This window comes from Schistocerca nitens, chromosome 8, assembly GCF_023898315.1.
Source record: "Schistocerca nitens isolate TAMUIC-IGC-003100 chromosome 8, iqSchNite1.1, whole genome shotgun sequence".
Lineage (NCBI taxonomy): Eukaryota > Metazoa > Arthropoda > Insecta > Orthoptera > Acrididae > Schistocerca > Schistocerca nitens.
Window position 1 is genome coordinate 414,305,395 of NC_064621.1, and position 12,544 is coordinate 414,317,938.

Here is a 12,544-nt window from a genome sequence, read left to right on the forward strand (position 1 = left end):
TACTTTTTATTGTTCATATTCTTTGATAGTTGTTTCACCGGTCAGAAAGCTTTCGAACGCTTCACTTGACGGCCTCTGTACATCCAGTAAAACGGATTCGTTTGTTACAAACTCGTATGGAAACAAGCCTTTCTTATCAATCAAATTAAACTACTCACTTTTGGGGAAGGACTTTCTTATTATTTTCAACGCATCAGGTTTTAAATATGAGACGTATTTTTCCAGAAAGTTTTCCAGAAAGTTGAAGGAACCTGTAAACTGAAATTTTATGTTGCAGTCATGTACCACCGCACTATATTTAGTAAATGTTTTGTACATTTCCATATCTGTCGCAATCATAGAGAGATGGCCTGGATTTATACTGATCGAAAAAATCACAGTAACACAAAATAAGTTACGTAGCGTAATGAAATTTCGGGAGTACTTTTGTCTAGGAGACATATTTAAGTGATTAACATGGTACGATCTCATATTAATGTAAGTGCGAGATAAGCCATTGCAAATGTGAAATGCTGATACATTAATAATCGGTGTAGACCGCAGAACGTCTAATGCAAGCATGCTGATGAGCGTGCATTGTGTTGTACAGGTGCCGAATATCAGTTTGTGTTACGGAGTTCCATGCCTGTTGCACTTGGTCGGTCGATACATGGAGAGTTAATGCTGTTCGTGGATGACGCTGGAAGTGTCCTTCGATGATGTTCCGTATGTGTTCTATTGGAGAGAAATCTGGTGATCGACCACGCCAAGACAACATGTCTACACTCAGTAGAGCGTGTTGGGCTATAACAGTTGTAAGGGCGAGAGTTATCCTGTTGGAAAACACCCTGTTGAATGCTATTCACGACGAGCAGCACAACAGGTCGCATCATCAGAATGACGTACAATTTTGCAGTTGGAGTGCATGGGATAACCACGAGAGTGCTCCTACGCTGTCATACGAAATTGTTTGGGATCAATGGCACTATTGCCGTCGGGCATCTGGGTCGGAATTCCCCTTGAGGTAACCGATTTGTACCAGTTCGTTGTGCCATTGTTGTGCCAACTGTTACTCAAACTGCTGCTGCAGATACAGTAGGATGCGCCACAGCCATAAGCCGAGCACGGAGGTCATCCTTCTCAACAGTGCTACGGGGGCGTGCTGAGTCCGGTCTTCTTGCGACCGAAAATTCTAGTGATGACCGCTGCCAGCAGTCATGTACAGTGGTTACATTTCTGTCAAGTCTTTCTGAAGTACCACTGAAATAACACCCAGCATTTCGTAGCCCTATTACACTACCTCGTTCAAAGTCAGTGAGGTGTTGATAGTAGCGTCTTTGCCGGCTTAAAGGCATTCTTGACTAACATCAACAACTCACCACGTCCAATCTCAAAGGTTACTAATGATAACGACTGTTATAGCGAACAATGATGTACTGCTAGTGGCCGTCTTGCTTGTAACGTCTGCCATCCTGCATGGACAGCAGTGTCCCAGACGAATCAAGAAAAAAAATGGTTCAAATGGCTCTGAGCTCTATGGGACTTAACATCTCAGGTCATCAGTCCCCTAGAACTTAGAACTACTTAAACCTAACTAACCTAAGGACATCACACACATCCATGCCCGAGGCAGGATTCGAACCTGCGACCGTAGCGGTCGCGTGGTTCCAGACTGAAGCGCCTAGAACCGCTCGGCCACTCCGACCGGCGACGGATCAAGAGTTGTCACAATCTCCTAGCATGTCGTATTTCACCGAGTCAGCCAGATGCATGTGTGAGAAGCATTTGCCTCACTAACAGGACTGATGGAGAAGGTCCAGTTAAGAGTAGCGCGTTTCGTCATGAGATCGCTTAGCACGCGCAGCTGCGTTACGGAGATCTCAGCGAACTCCAGTGGCAGTCGTTAGGACAGAAGTGTGCTGTTGAAATTCCGAGAACGTGCATTCTAAAAAACAGTTCGACAACATTTTACTTCCATATATATCTCGCGAAATTATCTCGATAAAAAAATGAGAGAAATTAGAGTTCTTATGAAAGTTTATTGACGATCTTTCCTCCCACGCAAGATTTCCGAATGGTGCTGTGGGTCCCTAGTTTGACCATACAATTGACGAAAGTAATAGATGGTCCTAAGATAAGCATACCAAACATAAGTTTTGATTTATATGTATCAGATACATCTGATGATGAGTTTGGCGGCCTCGAAATAATAACATTGAAGATCACTTAAATGGAGCCTGAGGCGAACTCATTCTTACTCACAACGTACCATAGTTCTTTGACTAATGTGTTCCCATCTGTATTCATGTTCTGCATTCACTTATTAAAAGAATACTTCTTCAGTATTTAAAGTAGCATGCCTAAATCGATTTCCAATATACTTTCACTTATTATTTGCCCTTAACAAGAGTCTCCATCGTCGTAAGGTAGATCTCTCCCTGCAACAGTTTGCAAATTTATACTGGTCGTCGTTAAAAATTATACATATATTACTGTATATTCCGCAAGAAATTTAGAGGTATGTAAATCTCGGCCTGTCACCTTGCAAACAAAGGAAATACTGAATTCGTTTTTGTTGTTTCCTGCCTAGTTGTCGAAGAAGGGGTGTCTAGGAAACCGGATTCTCGCGCCGCTAGACAAAAATTCAAGCAAATCGTATTAACGAGTTTTATTACAGAAAATAAATGATAATACTTAACTTTCAGAAATACATCGATGTGTCGCAAGCAAAGGGTGACATGCAATATAATTAATGTCCTTCAATATAACGATTCCAATGCAAGTGAAATAACACAATGGATGGTTCTTCTATCCAAGTCGCTGGTCTTGAAGCTTCTGTAGAACTGGGCCGCGACCATTCGGGAGCGGTGTTTGTGTTCTCTTTGCCTAGAGGCCGCTGCTGTCGCGGTGTCGTCCTAGACAGGGGTCGGTCAGCCTGCTATTGGCTGACATCTTCACAGACCTCTCTACTACAACGTTCCCGACTGGCGTGCCGGCGCTTAACTTTTCGCCGTAACAGTTTTGAATTAGTTTCTACCCCAAACCATAAAATTCTCTTTCCGCACTGTTTTTCATTCCTCCCCAGTTACCTCTGACGAGTCCATCATTTCGGTGCATACTCTGCACTGTATAGTCTGATGTAAATTGGCTGACATCTAACGTTTGAAGTACAAAGTTCGGCCTTTGCAAAAGTTTACAGGCAATTGCTTCAGTGGTCCGCTCCCTCCAGCGGTAGAAAATCGCGTTAGTGTCTCTGTTTCCTATAAATATCACGTAAAAAGTGTGAAATTCACGTGTAGTTTAGGTCTTCATATGGTCTCTGAACGCATCAAAACTTTGTTATTAATTTAAACCAGAGCTGGAGCTATGATAAGTTTTTGAACCGGTTAAAATTTTCCCGTACGAGAATCAGCTACCAGTTTGTCATACCTAGAATGACCTCACTGAAATACTGTTTTCCTTTGATTTGCAAATTTCTCTCTAGGAAACAAATTTTCTCCAAAAATGCGTATCGCATTACGTTGCATACATGTGAACAAGGTTTGAAAAACGGCATTTTTCTCCTATTTTATCAATATTTAACTCGTGATGTTTCAGCGGCTAGTACAAAAATCAGGTACAGTATAGATATCTCTACTATCTTTCCTGTGTCCCTCCTTGGAATATTTTCGTCGCACATCGTAAGGCACGTGAATATACCATAAAGACTCTCTAAGAATTGTCAGGCACAATACTTTGCACAGCAGAAGTGGTAACTAGGTGGAGCCAACAGGCAAAAGCAGTAAAGCCGTCTAGCTCTAAAATGCCACCCAACCGTAGTTTTCTACACTGAATAGCAAAAGAAACTGCTACAGCTGCCCAATATTGTGTAGGAGCCCCACGAGTACGCAGAAGTGCCGCAACACGACGCGCCATGGACTCGACTAATGTCTGAATTGTGCTGGAGGGAATTGACACCATGAATCCTACAGGTCTGTCCATAAATCCGTAAGAGTGAGAGGGAGTGAAGATCTCTTCCGAACAGGCATCACAGATATGCTCAATGATGTTTATGTCTAGTGAGTTTGGTGGCCAGCGGAAGTGTTTAAACTCAGAAGAGTGTCCCTGGAACCACTCTGTAGCAATTTTGGACTTGTGGGGTGTCGCATTGTCCAGCTGGAATTGTCCAAGTCCGTCGGAATGTACAATGCACAATGGACATGAATGGCTACAGGTGATCAGACAGGATGCTTACGTACGTGGCACCTGTCAGAGTCGTATCTAGACGTATCAGGGATCCCATACCACTAGAACTGCACACGCCCCATACCATTACAGAACCTCCACTAGCTGCTGATATGCAGGTCCACTGATTGATGAGTTTGTTCCCATAGCCGTCCATCCTACCGATACAAACTGAAACGAGACTCGTCTGACCAGGCAACTTGTTTCCAGTCATCAACAGTCCAAAATCAGTGATGACGAGCCCAGGCGAGGCGTAAAGCTTTGCGTCGAGTATTCATCAAGGGTACACGAGTGGGCCTTTGACTCCGAAAGCCCATATCGACGATGTTTCGTTGAACGGTTCGCATGCTAACACTTGTTGATGCCCGAGCATTGAAACCTGCAGTAATTTGCGAAGGGGTTACACGTCTGTCACGTTGAACGACTCTTTTCATTCGTCGTTGGTCACGTTCTGGCAGAATCTTTTCCCGGCCACTGCGATGTCGGAGATTTGATGTTTTACCGGATTCCTGATATTCACGGTAAACTTGTGAACTGGTCGTTCGGAAAATACCCACTTTATCGTTACCTCGGAGATGCTGTGTCTCAAGCTCGTGCGTCGACTAGAATACCACGCTCAAACTCACTTAAATCTTGATAGCTTGCCATTGCTACAGCAGTAACCGGTCTAACAACTGCGCCAGATACTTATTGTCTTATACAAGCGTTGCCGAGCGCAACGCCATGTTCTGCCTCGTTACGTATATCTGTATTTGAATACTCATGGCTATACCAGTTTCTTTGGCGCTTTAGGATATATAACCGTAAATACGCCTACTGTAAGCCTGTAGAGTTTAGAAGTAACTGGGTATGTTTCTACGCTTCCACATACACATCTTCCGGTTTTTCATCTGCAAGCATCACCAAAGTTACGCTAAGTTTACATAATTCAAGCATAGTTCAAATGGTTCAAATGGCTCTGAGCACTATGGGACTTAACATCTATGGTCATCAGTCCCCTAGAACTTAGAACTACTTAAACCTAACTAACCTAAGGACCTCACACAACACCCAGTCATCACGAGGCAGAGAAAATCCCTGACCCCGCCGAGAATCGAACCCGGGAACCCGGGCGTGGGAAGCGAGAACGCTACCACACGACCACGAGCTGCGGACCAAGCATAGTTATCTATGCCAGTCCAAGGAGCGAAAATGATTGTCAAGCGTCTCCTTTTATTACGGCAACTTTACGATTAACCTAGATACTGACTTTGTAGAAAGTATGTGTCCAAATTAAAACAAAAGAATCTATTCCTCTTAGTATAAATTTTAACTGATTCACAGTGATTTTATGTACTTTTTGAGTTAATGAGAGACACAACATGTAGCGTAGGCACATAAATGCTGTGTAGAAGAATCATTAAGTTGTCACGCTTGAAGTATCAGTATAATAGTCGTTTAAAATTGCCTGTATCGATATCTCAATCAAGCAAATGTTAAATTTGTTGGGACTGTTGAAACATATACACTTTACTGGAAATTAAAACGTTTAAAACAGCGGAAATTACAGTCTTCGTTTCAAGATTTTTCTTAGTAAGCTGGATGACAGACAGTGGAATGGGTTCGTCGGAGTCGCTAGATTAAAGTTTCCATTTCATTTATTTTCATTAATTCCTCTTTTTCTGCTCATGAATATTCTAATTCGAGAGCTCGTTCACATCGATACGCTGTGAAAGGCTTCACTGTTAGTGAATTGGAGGTGCCAGGCACACAGCTTTCGCTTTTGAAGCAGTACACACCTGCATGTGATGGTTGTGTTCTCCAGCAAAGCAAATCCAAGGCTTGTATTTTTAGCTGATCTCTAATACGTTGTAGAGGTATCCCACTGCAGCGACACAAAATTCGGGAATTCCGTATTAGCCTGCAGAGCGAAGCACGTGCGATGGTAATTTATCTTCTATGGATATTGTCGCGTGCCGGCCGCGGTGGTCTAGTGCTTCTAGGCGAGCAGTCCGGAACCGCGCGACTGCTACGGTCGCAGGTTCGAATCCTGCCTCGGGCATGGATGTGTGTCTGTCCTTAGGTTAGTTAGGTTTAAGTAGTTCTAAGTTCTAGGGGACTGATGACCACAGTAGTTAAGTCCCATAGTGCTCAGAGCCATTTGAACCATTTTTATATTGTCGCGTATATTAATGAGCTCTGCGTCCGCGATAAATGAGTGGGAGTGCAAAACCACCGATAATGGCATCAACTGTGCATCTTTCTATTCAGTTTTCTTTGTTCATAGAAAGAGCAGTACTCTGAACATGGACGAAACAAGTTATCTGAAATTTTTTGCCTTTAAAATGTGCTCATCTTTCCACATATGAAATAAGATTTTCCTTAAGCTGTAAGTTTTTTGGAGAGTTACTGAAAGTGATAACATTTGATTTAATTTTATTCGAGAGCCATTTTTTTATTTATATACTTAAAAGATACATGTAATTTAGAAAATAATATAAAACCTAACAAATATCTAAGGTATATGCGCAATCTTTGGAGGCGCCAGCATCAAGTCGTTTGGTCTATAATCGCATGATCTTGTGGGACAGTCTTCTGTGATGTGTTCTTTGCTCTGTGATTCTCCGCAGTCGTATACTGTACTGGTTGCTTATTCAACTTGTGTAAAAAGTATGTTCATCTGTCATTCATATTGAATTCTAATTTCTTCTAATTTCTAATTAAATTTAGCATTCACCATGTTTTCCTTGAAAGGTCAAAACGCAGGACGTTTTGTGGTCATTACTCTATTGTGCAGTCAGTTCTTGAGCCTATGCGTTAGTAAGTTTGAACTCATCTCAAGCAGCGATCTTTGCTGGTTTTGAAAGTGGTTTTCTATAGTGGAATCGGTTATGGTTTGGCTCATCGATATTTTGATAGATTAGTTGATTTTCATTGTCAACAATCTTTCTATACTAGTTCGTGAGAGCATTTACGTACCGTAGTTGAGCGGTAGAATGTGGCTTCGTACTGGTAACGACTGCGTTGTAGATGATTTTCCCATGGAGTTATTTAGCTGGAATTATCCTTTTTTTTATTTTTGCCTGTGGACTGTTCAACTAAACTGGGACATAATATTCAGCGTCTGAGAAGACAACACTCAATCCAGAACTCATGGTGGTGCCGATGCTCCTCAGCTTGTACCAACAATTTTTCGGCTGTTTTCTGTAGATGCTTTCTGAGTGTCAGAGTTCTATGGAGTCACCGCCACGTTTGTTGTAAGTATAGATTTTCAAACTGTATGTTGAATTTTCTTCCGGCGATTTCCATTATTTCGTTGGAAGCGGGAAACTACGTTTTGGTGAGTTTTGTTTAGAGTGCCCAATTTGCGAAAATCCTTTCCCACTCCATTAGGAATTCTTATTACTGATCAACAGAGCTACTATTCGATGCAAAAATGTGCTCGTCGGCGTAACCAAAATTTCTTGTTTTTATTTATGATTTATCTGCAACGTTCAAGGTGAAGAGAGTTGGAGGAAAAACTGATCCTTGTGGTAGGGCGTTCTTAAGTTTTCTTTGGAACATGGGGTCGGATCCTATGAGTACTTGGAATAGTGTCAGTCACTCGAGCGGCTGTATTGCAAAGAATTATACTAAAAAGCTTGTATATAATGCCTCATTCCATACTGTATTATAGGTCGTCGATGGCGTCGATAGTTGTAGCTGCAGTTCAAAGTTTTCTTTGAAATTCTGCCTCCATGTAGTGGTGAGTGACATAATTCGATGTACGCAGCTTAGTTTTGGCTGGAATCCTACTTGTTGAACTAGGAATGCTTCAAGTAATTTTATAATGGTCTAATACGGTTAAGCTGTTCTAGTAGCTTGTAGGTCACAGGTAGAATAAACAATTCGTCTGTAGGGCTTAGGGCCATCAGTTGCTTTCGCATTTTTTTTTTTTGTTACAATCGTATTGACCAACTAGGATCAAGTTAACAACTTCTTCTTTTTTTGTTGTTTCCTATTTTTCCAGTATTCCCTCAGTTTTTCCCATGAAGTCTCTTCCTTTCTTCTGTCCAAGTTGTTCCCGAATTTTTATTTCTTCTGCTTTGAAAGCCTTCCAAATTTAGTATTTTATTTTTAAAACAGTTTCTTTCCGCTATTTCTGATTCTTTGATGTTTCTTTCTAGATCTTTCCTTATTTCTGTAATCCATGCTACTGTCGATTTCTTCTCCCAGAAATATAGAAGTATTTGTTTTGTTAGTCTATTTCCATCCATTCGGTAGAGGTGTCCGAAAAAGGATAATCTGCGTTTGGCCATTACTTCAGATATTTTCTCTATATTTTTGTAGATCCCCTCATTACTTCTTATTTTCCCACTATCTGCAGTTTTTATTTCACCCATTATTTTCCTAATAATCCTTCTTTCCAATAATCCTTCTGTCCATGTTTTAATATAACGATTATCCTCTAGCGTTTAAATTCGTGTGGTGTATTACCGGTCTGCATAACGTTTGTGAAGAAATGAGCCACCCTGACTTCTGTTTATTTATCACAGTTTAGTAGGGATTCAGGATAGATATTGCCATACAATGGAGCTTCGGCAAGCTTGACATGTTTAAGCGCTATTGAGACTTTTTCGCAAGTGAAGGAATGGATTGGACTATTATGGTTATTGTTCAAACATCATCTTACTGGTGAGATAGAAACAGAATTAACGTACGTGATCGACTCTAGGTATTAGACAGAATATTATTACAAAAGATAAATTAATTTCTCTCAAGAGAGTTAAAAGTACTTTAACTCTGCAAGGTTATATGAAGTCTTTCAAATCAAATAGCATTACGATCGCATCTTAAAACTGCGGTCCACTTTGTGCTGTGTATGTTACACAACGTATCTTTTACCTAAAATGCCATTTACAAAGACATATACTCTTATATCTTAGAATTTCAATCGAGCTTTACAGTTCTTATAACTGGCAACATGGCAGTGAAATTGTCGTGGAATTCATTCAGTGGCGCACTCGGCGCTCTGCATACTGTAACAGCGAGGTACGGATTAATATTCTCTAATTAAAAATAAAAATAAAAACACTACTCACAACGAAGGAATTACCCGAATTGGACGGAAATCGGTACTTGTACAGAAAAATAAATGATTGCTATTTCAGAAAAATAGGATGATTTATTCAAGAGAAAGAGCATCACAAATTGAGAAAGACAATAACTTGTTGGTCTGCCTCTGGATCTTATGCAACCAGTTACTTGACTTGGCATTGATTGACAGGGTTATGGTATGTCCTCATAAGGGATATAGTACCATATTTTGTCCGACACCCTTAAGTCGTCAATTCCCGAGCCGATTGACAGGACTGCTCATAATGCTCCAAACTGGGGAGAGGACTTGGCAAGCACGAAGATAAGCAGTAGAAACTCTCAGGATGTGCTGGTGGGCACTATCTTGCTGAAATGTAAGCCCAATACCATCGACGTACCGCTGTGCAGTAAGGTTGCTACGTATGACAACCAAAGGGGTCTTGTTACGAAAATAAGTGCCACTCCAGCCCATAGTCCAGGTTGTCGGGTGCTACAACGGGGGCCAGTCATGTTGGTATCCCAATGATGTCCAGGGCTTCTCCATTGACACATTAGGCCTAGAATCTCATTTACTGAAGGAAAGCTGTCTCAGTGATGAGTCCTGCTTTGAACTGACCTCCGATGACCAGCGGAGGCGTGTCTGGAGACGCTCCAGATAGCGCTGGGGTACCATCCTCACTGTCGCCCACTATATGGCCAGGCAGCCAGGAGTGATGATCTGGTGTGCCATGTCTTTTCGTAGCAGGACCCCTTTGGTTGTCATATGCAGCACACTTTCTGCACAGCGGTAGGTCGACGATATTCTACGCCTCGTTTTGTAGTCCTCAATGGCACGTCAGCAATATAATGCTGCCGAGAGTTTCTACCGAGTTTCGTGCTTGCCAAACTTTACCTTGGCCAGCAAGGTCGCCGTATGTCTCCCCAGCTGTATACTTTGGAGCGTTAGTTGGAGGACCCTCCAACCAGCTTGGGATTTTGACGATCTAAAGCGCCAGTTTCACAGAATTGGTAAGATACATCTCTGGTGGACATCCAACATCTCCATAAACCAATGTAAAACCGAGTAAGTGCTTGGATAGGGGCCATAGATGGACTAAAGCGTTACTGCCTTGCTCAGTTTTTGAAGGTCTTTATCTTGAACAAATCATCTAATTCTTCTGAAATTGTAATCATCGGTTTGTCTGTACATTTACATCGTCCCATTCGGATGGTTCCTTCGTGATGCGTCTTTATTTTTTATTTTTTATTTATTTGTTTTTTTTTTCCTTTGTCTTAGAGTGTACAACGAAGAATTCTAAAATTAAAACAAACATATATTTATGAGTAAAGCAGCAGGTTCTTAACAACATTCCTACTGGATCAGGCATAGTGATGAGAATCTGTTGTTTCCAGTAGGTGTACTTTTTTTTATGAAACTTCTTTCAATTGACAGTACGATCTGGAGAGGTATTTGTAGAAAGAGAAGTGTATACAGAAGCTGAAAAAAAGTACAGGTTAGTCGAAAACCTGGCACAGAATATTTGAAGTGACAGTACATTAAGCAATACTGGAGATTAGAATATACAAACATAAAAGTGTTGACTGTAGCAGATAATTTAACGATCTGGAAGAAATCACGAAGTAGGATAGATTAAAAAGGGAAGAATATTAGCGTGATGGGCATTTAACTTGTAGGAAATACATATTTTGCTGCATTGTATCTTATACTAACATAAGAGCTAGATTTCAACATGTTTAATTATGTATGCATCAGCCCAGTATGAAGCGCGTGGGAGAGGGTATTTTCCACAGTATAGTTTATTAGGGGTTACGTTCTCATATGTAGTGAGGAAACAATGATTGCTTAAGTACTTGCGTGTACACTATAATTAGTGTAATCTTCACGGGCCGTACAGTATCGATTAGTAAGAGGGTGTGATATACTCCTAGAGCCCACAGAGATAGTTCTAAAACTTTGTAAGTAGCCTTGGTGGGTTAACGAGCATTTCGCCCTCATTTAAGTATATGGCCGAAAGGGTCAGCCTTCAGGAACTGTGAAACGAATATCTTAGCCACGAGGTGGGAAAACAGTATATTTTGCTGAATGAGGCTAAGCGCTGTAGTGTGCTAGTGAGGCAGACGAAAACCTACGTCATAGGGAAACCCAGTAGAAGCCCTTTATGGCCGAGGAGACGTAGCAGTGTTAAATATGGCGGGCCTAAGATCGGCTATAAAGGGAAATATTTATTGAAACTATTTAATTCTGTAGTAATGCAGAGAATTAAGTCACAGTTATTTTAATCTACCATCCTTCATAAATTTTCATGGTGATCCTAATAAAACTTGAATATTGAGCATATCTATAGTAGTTTACGATTTACTGATTACGTGAAATTAACAAGTTTTGTAACAAAGACCTGACTGCTAAAATCTGAAAGTTTCGGTCGATCTTAACGATCGACATTTCATATAAAAGCGCATCATCAAAATGACAAACGATCTAAATATCAACTCTGTAACTTTATTTGTTTAAAAGATATAGTAAATTTAAATTATCAGTATTTTCAGTTGAGCATCAGATCATCATTTCCTCCACACACAAAACAATGAACGATGACAGCATGACACCTTATCGAATCATTAGGTAATAAAATATTTGTTGTAAAGTTTAGTGCATAATACTTACTTTGTTCTTTATTTATTTATCAGAAAGCACATCTGTGCTAGGCTACTAGCAGTGACATTCAAATTTAAGAAGGAAATTGTACTGGTTTTATGTAAAATAATTTAACGTCTGTTGTATAATGGATATTGTTGTTACTTTATTTAGAACTTGAAAGTGGTCATCCTTCGATTATTTAAATATGTTAAAATGTAAAATAATGTAGAATAAGCTGTAGCCAATCAGATGGACGGCTTCAGGAAAGGGAACTGCCCTAGTCAGGTGAGCGAGGATATTCGTCGCGCGGGAAATGCGGCCGGGAACGGGCAGAGGGACAGTGCTGGTGGAGAAGCGATAGCGGACGGTCGTCCTTTAGGTAGCAACAAAGTGAAACGACTTGGAAAATTTTGCGTTGTGTGGTATCAGTGGACTTAATTTCTGAGCGGTGAGCAGCCGCGCGCCTGGTGTGAACTCTAAGTTTTCGCGTAGATAACGAGGTGGAATATTGAATTTGCAATTCGCGATGACATTGTGAATGGTCAAACTGTGTCAAATGGATATGCGCTCGACTGTAACAGAACTCTAAACACGACCACTTTCGCTATTACTTTGCTTTCCGAGTAAGAATTATTCTAACCAATTCGC